At 38.5% G+C, this 10,143-nt stretch overlaps 1 long non-coding RNA gene across 1 annotated transcript in view; it reads left to right on the top strand.

Annotated features, from left to right (window-relative positions):
* Nucleotides 1-9,864, top strand: part of LOC104910162 — a 20,311-nt gene extending 10,447 nt beyond the window's left edge. Inside the window, exon 3 of the long non-coding RNA XR_004159370.1 lies at nucleotides 9,131-9,864. This is a non-coding gene — a long non-coding RNA (uncharacterized LOC104910162). The remainder of the gene's footprint in view (nucleotides 1-9,130) is intronic.
* The last annotated feature ends 279 nt before the right edge of the window (nucleotides 9,865-10,143 follow it).

Raw genomic sequence — 10,143 nt, forward strand, 5'->3', positions numbered from 1 at the left:
TGCCTTCAGGTGTCAGATTGTTAAGAATTAATGCTGTAAACTGTTTTCGCTTTTTTTATAAAATGTTTTCCAGATGCTTTTTAGTATTCCTGAGCTTCCTCAGGCCTTCTCACTTGCACATATCAAAACTCTTCAGCAGCTCCTTTTCACTTTTCAATGAAAAATGTAGCCAGAAATGTTAGATGGTTCCCAGATGTTTTTTTTTATTATTTTTTTTAAAACAGAAACATAAACCTCATAGCTGCAGTAGCTCTAGAAGAATGAAGAAATTCATATTCACAGTGCTGCTTCAGAGAAAGGGAGAGGGAGGTTTTTAAACTGTGCTGTGTCAGTGGCCAGAACTCCCTATTCCCCTCAGCCTGGATGCAGCTGCATCAGCTATTTGCTTTACATTTCTTTAAGATGCTGCCCTCCCTCTGTGCTTTTGGAGCTCAGCAGCAGCTTGGATGTTTCATGTGAAATGTAAGCCAAGTGCTCAGTTGAACTGGAAAAAGCATCTGGGAGAGTCAGTGACAGCAGAAGAGACCCCCCTCCTTCTTTCCTCTGTCCCCAGTGAAGCCTGAGCAGCCATTGATCTTCATGTTCTGCTGAAGCACACAAGCAAGATCTGCCTAATGCTACTGAGCTTTTTTATTAGAAATGGGAAGATCAGCTGAATTAGAAATCTGTGTAATAGGCGGGGAGAAAGATATAAAGCAAAGACAACAGGGAGGCAAGACAAAAATTGTTTAAGCAGTGTTTCAAGAAGTTCTTTTGAGGTGCTGGTAATCCTGGTAGTTTTTTCTGTTCTGTCTGCATTTGGAGAGACAGAGTTCTGCAGCTTATTTTGAGATAAGTACTGAGCTCAATGATCAGCTTATTCACTGTGGCTCACTTTAATCAAGTCTAATCAAGATTTTACAGAGATTGTTTTTGTATTCTCTCTGTAGTAAGACTTTTACATTGATTTATTTTCAACAATAATACCTTGTCATGATAAAGATGTCTTCTCATCCTGCTTTTAATTCAAATGTGGACAGGTACGCTCTTTGTTGGGTAAAGAACTGATAGGATGGCCAGGCCCAGGGAGCGGTGGTGGATCACTGGGCTGTGGCCAATAGGATGAAGTTCAGGAGTGCTGGGTCCTGCATTTTGGTCACAGCAATCCCAGGCAATGCTACAGACTTGGCACAGAGTGGTTGGAAGATTGTGTGGCAGAAATAGACCTTGGGGTTCCTCACTACTAGAAAGTGCCCTGGAGCACGTCTAGAGAAGGGCAACTAAGCTGGCGAGAGTTCTGGAGCACAAGTCTTATGAAGAGCGGCTGAGGAAGCTGGGATTGTTTCGTCTGGAGAAGAGGAGGCTCAGGGGAGATCTTATTCTCTACTACTACCTGAAAGGAGGTCGTGGTGAGGTGAGGATCGGCTTCTTCTCCCATGTAACTCCTGACAGGATGAGAGGGAATGGCCTCAAGTTGTGCCAGGGGAGGTTCAGATTAGATATTAGGAAAAATTTCTTTTCTGAAAGAGAGGTCATGCACAGGAACAGGCTGCCCAGGGAGGTGGTGAAATCACTGTCCATGGAGATGTTCAAAAAACCTTTAGATGTTAAGCAATACTGTTAATGGGCATTATTGGTGGTAGGTAGATGATTGGACTGGATGATCTCAGAAGTCTTTTCCAACCTTGCTGATTCTATGATTTTATTTATTTATTTATTTGCCAAGTAGTTCTATTTTTCTTTAAGAACTTCTGCCAATAAAAGCTAAACCACAAAGTCTGTACTGACTTTCCCATTTCTTAAGTTGGGGACTACAACTGCTCCTTTGTATAAGTAACGATTAATTCATAGAAAGCAGTGGATTGTTTGAAGCACAGGTGCTATGAGTTAAGAAGATTGGAAACCATTTTTTTATTGCATGATATTCTGAAAGTCTGCATGAATTAAATTCATTGTAGATATCAAAGTGCATTGGCTGTCAAACTTTTATGGCTCTGCTTAGAAAGAGTTAAAATAATACTGTCTGGCTGTGTTTTACTTCAGTGTAATTTGACCTGCAAGTAAAACTGAAAGTACATTATTAGAAGCACACCAGTAATACTGCCTAACTTTTCTAGACATATCCAGGAATATTTTTGTTCAATCAGATTCTGCATTAGCATTTCTTTTTAAAAACAGAAGTCACACCTCTGCAATTCTTCATATCTCCTTGTTAGAAGAAGGTACGACTTTATCTGCATCCTGCTGGTTGGATGTAGATATTTCTTGTCTTCCTTTGTTGTTTTCCTTTTATTTCTCTATAAGTTGAGATACTTCTGAAGATACTGAGCCTCTCTAAATGCTTCATAACCTACCCTGTACTGCAAAGTGCAGAACTATGTAAAACAGGTGCCTAAAAGCACAGCTCCTGTACTTGCTGTACAGGATGCTGTAGCTTCATAGGCCGCTCTGTGCTTTTCAGCTGCTCTGTTTGGAGGAGGAGAAAACCTATGGTACTGTTGTCAGTCTCTGTGAAAATGGTTGAATGTTTGAGATTTACGAGAAGGCTCTGGGGAGGCCTCATTGCAACATTCCAGTACTTGAGAGGAACTTAAAAGCAGGAGGGGGACTGACTTTTTACAGGATCTGATAGTGGTAGGGCAAGGGAGAATGGCTCTAAAACAAAAGAGGGGAAACTTAGGAAGAAATTCTTCACTCAGAGGGCAGTGAGGCGCTGGCACAGCTGCCAATAGAAGCTGTGGTGCCCCATCCCTGGAGACACTCAAGGCCAGGTTGGATGGCCTGGGCAGCCTGACCTGCTGAGTGGCAGCCCTGTCCACTGCTGGGGTTGGGACTGGGTAGTCTTTGAGGTCCCTCCAGCCTAAGCCGTTCTATGATCAGTATGGCCTTGTGGCTATTTCACTCATTTGCAGAATTAAAAAGAGAGTCGTATTCTCTGGAATTTCATTTCATTTCATGGCATGTGAAGTCTAATGATATTGAAAAGTAAAAATTAAGACCCATTAACAGAAGATTTATGTGTTTTCTTTGTGGCAGACTTGTATATTAAGGACAACTTGCTGAGTTTTTATTTGTTTCTGGAACAAAGGAATGCATTATGCAACTTAGTTGTAAGGGCAACAAACAAGAAGAAAGACTGAGAGCTGAAGCAAGTACGCATGTGTAAGAAAAAAGTAATTGGGAAAAGGTTATTCGTTTCTCAAAACACTGCAGAGAGGTGTTTATACAAATGGAGGATTTTGACTGTACTCCTAACATGAGAATTTTCCAAGTTGTGTTGCTGTGAATGTAATTAATGCACAGCGATAGGTAAATAGATACATAGTGAGCGTTTTAAACAAGTATGGACTGTGTATTTGTAACAATGCATAGAAAGCAAGGAAATTAACGCTCCCAACTTCAATTACTAAGGAAGATATTTATCTAGAATCAATGTGTAAGAATGCTGAGGGTCAGCATTGATCATCTTATCATGTGAGATTTTTTAATTAACGACTTCTGTTTAAATTAGAGACTGAAAAAGGTCCACTGGATTATTGTTAATAAAACATAGAATCAAGCCCCTCAAGACAAAGACAACAATCATACTGCCGTGTAGGACCTCAGAGGAAAGATGATACCTAAGGGATGTTGGCCAAAAGCATAAAATCATTCATAATGAACTGCCTAGTTGTCTGCTGTGACTGGTGACTCATAATCAATCATGCTCTTGTTTTAGATTTAAATACAGTTGCTCTTCTTACAACTGTTGTATCTTACTTTACCGTTATTTTATCTTATAACATACACTTCTATAGCTTTACTTTTTTTTTTTACTTTTTTTTTTTTCACCTAAGGTGAAAAAAACTTCTCCATTCTTAACTCAATCTGAGGGAACAAAGATATTAATCTGTGTTTAACTCCATAGCTTAGATTCCTGATAACTGACAATTCTGGAATGGGGTCTTTCAGTAAGCTCTTGAATTGAGATCCAGCTGTGCAATTAAGCAGGTATCAGGATGACAATACCAGATTATTTTTCTGGTCTTCTCCTATTTTTATCTATTTATAGTTTGCACTTTAAAATAACTTCTGTTCTGCTTTTATACCATATGTGAGATTGTAGCAAGCACCATATAGAGCTGGGAGATTGCATTATTGTGACTGTGCTATTCCTTGTCCGCTCCTTATTCTCAGATATTTCCAATGGAGGCTGAAGTGAAGTTGATGTGACTGCAGAGAAAGTTTTTTCCAGTAGTGGAGTTATTCTGAAGTATGTTGATAGTACTTTGCAATCTGTTTGTTGTAGAATGTGCCCTCTGTGCCCCTGAGCTGCTCTTCTGTATTTAGTGAACTCACCCAGGGAACCTGATAAATTTTAATGGGATTGTTGCTTTTAAAAAGCATCTAACCGTAAGGAACACATTTTCAGGACTTAAAACGTATGCTGTTTCTATCCATGCAGATGTACCTTAGCCTTCCTCCTCCCAACACAATATTAATCATCTTCAAAGGCAAGAGATGCAAAACTTTGCAGATTATTAGCAGGAAAGATGTCCAGAGCAGAATAAAAAAAACAAAACCACGTTGCCACTAGCTCTAATTGCTAGTAAAATATTGTTGCTGGTAAAGCCTAATTTGAAATTCTGGATACAGTAGAACTGTCTTGTTTTAGTGGAAAAGAAACAAAGTACGTCTATAAAATTCAACTGCCTCATTGATTCGCAACATTCTGCCATGCATCCTTTATGATGAGAGGTTTACAAACCATGCAGGTCGCTGCAGGTCACATTATTTGTACTTTTGGTTAATTCCTCTCACTGAGGGCCCTGTGTGTGCTTGGGAACAAAATCTCTGGCCCTTCAGCATTGACAGATTTCTACAGCAGTTTTGTGTCTTCATTTTATCATGCTAAGCAGAAACATAACCTGCATATTTTCCGGGGAATTTGCTTTTATTTTTTCATTGTGCTTCCATCATATTTTGAAATAATCAACTGTACCACAAAGGGAAGGAAAAAAAAACAACAAGAGAACAAAAGAGCTCGTTGAAGGGTAGCTGAAGACATTGGCAGCTGTTTAGATTTCTATTCAGTCTTTCCACTTAGGAGGTTGGCATAGTATTAGTGCAGTGGCACTAATACAGATCATCCCAGGTATTGGTTTGCCAAAATGAAGAGAAAAGCTGTTGTTTTTTTTAATTCCTCTTTCCCGTTTGTTTTGCATTATCCAGTGCAGGTTATTTCCCTTAAAAGAGGCTGCCGCCTAAATGCATAAAGCTCTAATTTATAGCCTTATCAAGGTTATCAGCTGGAGACTTCAAAAATATAGTCCTAAGTGAATTAAGAGTTTTGATGGTAATTCTACAGAAAAGAAAGACTTCATTTGATTAAGGGGAATATCTGATCTTGGTTAAAAAAAAAAAAAAGTAGAAGGTTACTAAACTTTATTGTGCATCACGTTGTGAGAAATATAGTGTGTTTTGACCAGACAAAAAAAAAATAAAAATAAAAATAAATAAAATTAGTTATGTTTGGAACTGACAATATATTTCATAGCACCTGTGCAGGAGTTTCAATATGTGCTATATATGTCAGACATATATGTGTGCTATATGAGGATTGCTGCAAAAGTAATGCTTCCTATTTTATGGTGTTAGCCTGTTATGTCAGAGGTGACTGGTGATATGGCAGAACAGGCTGAACATTCCCACCAACATCCCATTGCATTTTGATGGCAGCAGCAGAGGGGCAGTCTGACAGAATGACATCTGGCATGGAAGTGCAGATGAAGCAATGGTGTGCCATTGTATTCCTCCATGTGGAAAAAATTACACCCACTGATATTCATCGACAATTTCTGAATATTTATAGAGACCAAACAGTGGATGTGAGCACAGTGAGGTGGTGTGCAGTGTGTTTCAGTAAAAATGCCCTTGTAGCAGCTCTGAAACTGTGGGTTATCTCCACTGGTGCACACTATTACAAACACAGTGTGCAGGCCCTTCTTCATCACTGGTGAAAACAAATAGCTCAAGGTGGTGACTCTATTAAAAAATGGTGTTTTGTAGCTGAGAATTTTCTCTATTAAATATTATTACTGTGCTCTTTGTGTTGGTTGTACTTTCCATGGAAATAAATCGGGGACATTACTTTTGGAGTAATCTGCACATAAGTATATTATGTCAAATTTAAATTTTTATCACAAGTTATTATGTTAAAATCTATTGATGTGGTTTTGTTTATGTAGAGTAAATAGTATTATATATTATCTGTATATCATACACATTTTATAAAGAGATCTATCTGTTGATGACTGTTTAAATTAGCAGAGAAAGGGCCCTTCCCAAGGAAAAACTGTGGTACTCGTTCATATTGTCTCATCATATCAACGCTGAAAGTATGAAAAGGCTTGTTTTGTGGAACTTTATCTAATTGTAGAGATAATTTTGTTTGTTTCATATTCTGTGCAAAAGTCGGACTCTTTGAATAACTTGGCAGCTGTTGCCCTCATCCTTCCAATAAATTCAACAAATATTAGATTTAAGAAATCAATTAGAAGCTTCTCTAAATTAATACTAGCTGTGCAAGTGCAGAAAAAAAAAGCCTGCATTTTTGTTCATTTTTTTCAATTTTCTTTCAGTCTATACTAGGAAAAAATATTTTGAATAGGAAATCAATTCCAGAAAAAAGCAAAAAAGAATCCTTGTTCAAAAATTAACTCTTACCACACTTCTCACTGTGTTTCTTCTAGCTCAGGATTTTTTATGATCTTGCTTATCACTATCGTTTATCACATCATGAGTTATCATCTGTTCTCAAATGATGTTTGGTTCATCCCTGGTGGTGGTGGTGTGTTGGCTGAGTTTCACTGGTACTTTTAAACAAACAAATGAGAAAAAAACACAAAAAACAAAAATACAAAAAAAACCCCACAAAAAACAAAAAACAAGCAGTGTTGTAATTCAGCTCCCAGTGTGACTTTTCCAAGGTTTTATCTCGACTTATGATTTCTTCATAGTTGATTGAAAGGTAAGGGGGAATAGCTTATTCAGCCGAGCAAATTAGAAGCATTATTGAGTGCTTGCTGAAGTTGTAAAGAACACTGGACAATATTAATTTACTGAGACGCCAATGTCAGCTTTCAACAGGAATATAAAGACAAGGAGATGAACTACAGCATGTCTGTGGGTTCTGTACAGGAGAAAACCTGCCTGAGGTCCAACTGGGAAGTGTGGCCAGGGACTAGTTCACCTGAAGGCCAGGTTGTGGCTGAAAAGGAGCCCAGTGACAATGGGCAGAGTTGCAAGGGAAGCCCCAGTGAGACTGATCAAGGCTATTTAGGCCTGTTGGGGTTCTCAGAGCCCTCAGAACTGAGGTAGGAGTTGATGAAGTGTGTTTAGATCTATAGTGACTTCCAGTATTGTCATCTCTCAGTCAAGTTAGAAGCCCTGTGGGAGTGAAATGATGTGGGGAGCAGGCACTGGTTTCCACAAGGCACAGCAGTCCTTGCATCACCTGAAGGTCCTACAGCAAAGCCAAATCATTCCTCATGGGCTGGCGACAGCTGCCTTGATTGCTGGCAGGGTTTTGTTGTTACAGGAGATGAGCTCTCACCTCCTTTTTGCCAAAGATCCCAGTAGAAGTCTGGTTGATGGAAAGCATAGGGAAATCTTCTCTTTTGTCCCTTCTCTTAATCCTGTCCACCAAAACTACTGACAGACTGTGTTCTGGACTTAGCTGAAATTGTTCTCTACAGGTGTGGATTTCTGTGCAATATAAACAAGCTAGTATTTTATACTTTTCTTTGTTTTATTTCTCTGTACTGGTTAGTAGCCACACTACTAACTGGGAAATATTATTTTCAATAGTAGTACCTTCAAGCCAGAACAGAGGGGCTGTTGGCAACTCCAGCTGAGCCTACATCTGGTTCAGGTTCCCCTCCTGCTATGAAAAAGTTTAAATGGTTTCCTGTGAGTCATTACCGGAGTTAAATCAATATGTAGCTCTACGAGTGTTAGAATTAATGAAGACTGGTTTCTGATGGATTAGTATCTTGTGATTACATCCTCTGATGTCTATTAGAGCACAAACTCCAAATGAAACTTTTTGTACAATCGAGACATTGAAAATCTGTGCAGATTTTCTGTTAAGGATGACTGCATGTTATAACTGTTTCTTCAGTGAAGGCACTGACTGAGGTCTCCTTTCTTTCCAGTTTTCTGTTTCAGTTAAATTCTAGGATGTAATGATCTTGGAGGTTTTTATCCTTATGTTGAAAGTGTTTGAAATTGGCTGACAGGTTCAAAGGTAACTGAGGAAATGGAATGGCAAATTATCATGTGCAGACAAAGTGTAATTGCATGAGATGTGCTTCTTCAAGAGGGCAAGTTAAAAAGAGGTGGGAAGAGGTTCCCTGCAGAAAAGTGCTCTATAATGTGCGACTAGAAGGGTGGAGAATAAGGCTGCAATCAATTCTATTTGTAAATAGAAGCTAAATTCAAATAAGCAAATATCCTCTAACTCTGCACAGCTCAAGATCTTTTTTTGCAGAGTAGATTTAGGAAGGCAGGGGCTTATTTCTAGAGCTTTATCTGCTACATAGGGATGCTCTGAATGTAGTATTTAATATACTTGCAGCTGGCAGTCACAACTCAGAAAAGAGATTTTGGAGTTGTCATAAGTGTTGTTGTGATAGTTCTCTGAAATCCTTTATCTCAGTTTGCAGAAGCAGCTGGAAAAATTCAAAAGTGAAAAAAATAACAATAAATAATCTTTGTCATCATCAGGAAGAATCTTTAAGGCAAAATGGAATGCATTACTTTACTGTTCTGTAAAATCCTCATGCAGTTGCATCTTGAGCATTGTGTATAGTTTGGCCTTTGGACCTGAAGAAGGATGTAGTGCCATTGAGGAAGGAACAGACAGAGTGGCAGCTAAAATGGTAAAGTGGGTGAAGCAGTGTCTGAGGAGGGTCTTAAAAGGTTTAAGTTAATTCACTTTGGAGAAAAAGCTGAAGGGTGAGATGACTGAGGTTTCCAAATCATGAAGGGAGCAGACAAGGGTTGCTGAAACTGCTGATCTTCAATTCCAAACACAGGGATTGAAGGGCATTAGATGAAAATGACAGTAGATAAATTTAAATCAGTCACAAGCATGTATTTTACATTGCAGGTTGTGAACTTCTAGCATATGGTGCTGCAGGAAGCTGTGGACAATGATAGCATCACCAGATTCAAAAGTTAGATGAATTTACGTACCACGACTGCATAAATGGATACCTGAAGCATAGGGGAGGTTACTACTGATCAACACCCTAATTCATGAAATCTTGTTGCTGGAGAAGGGAACAGACTGTAGGAAGTGTCTGAGCTTGTGGTATTCCTGGAAAACATTTTTGCTGGGCTTGATGGGCCATTGGCCTGAACACACAGGATATTCATTAAGTTTTTGTGTGTCTGATAGAGTCCTAAGCCCACATAGAAGGCAAAAACTAGAATATGAACTGGAAGTAGTGATAAATAAAAACACCAGCTTCCCTAGTTATACCTTTTCTGTATCAAAGGCAATAAGCAGTTTCTCCCAAACATTGGTCAGGAACGAATGTAAAACTAAGAGGTCATGGATGAAACCATATTAAGATCACTGCTTGAAGACAGGATTATAGATTTTTCTTAGCTTGCCCTTGTATAGAATTTTGAGCTGCGTGTTTAACCACAGCTAATAGAGAAACTAAGTGAAAAGGTGACAATTTTATTTTACAGAGAATCCTGTAAATTGGCTTAAATGTAAACTGTTAATTAGATTTTCTTCTGTGACAATAAAGCATCTACCATTTCAGTACTATGCTACACGTGTATTCAGTTAAATGATGAAATGTAGAATAAAGTGCCTGTTTAAAAGGGGGGGGAAAAAGTTTTATTCATATGCTGGTAACCCAAAGTAGCATTGTAGTGCTGGTAGTGATGGTAACACTCTAACTTCAAAGTGCAGATGATTGATAATCTGGAAGTTTTAATCTCTTTCAGAAGCAATTAATGAAGTATTTTCTAAATGATTTTGTATGAGCATGAAATTAAGAGCATTTATTTCCAAGTCAGGTGCTAATTTTTTAATGGAAAAGATCTGTCACAATATAATGGCTCTCAAGGTGATCTTTTTTAGGAGATAACAAGAATAAGAACAGA

The sequence above is a fragment of the Meleagris gallopavo genome, chromosome 3 (assembly GCF_000146605.3).
Source record: "Meleagris gallopavo isolate NT-WF06-2002-E0010 breed Aviagen turkey brand Nicholas breeding stock chromosome 3, Turkey_5.1, whole genome shotgun sequence".
Classification (NCBI taxonomy): Eukaryota; Metazoa; Chordata; class Aves; order Galliformes; family Phasianidae; genus Meleagris; species Meleagris gallopavo.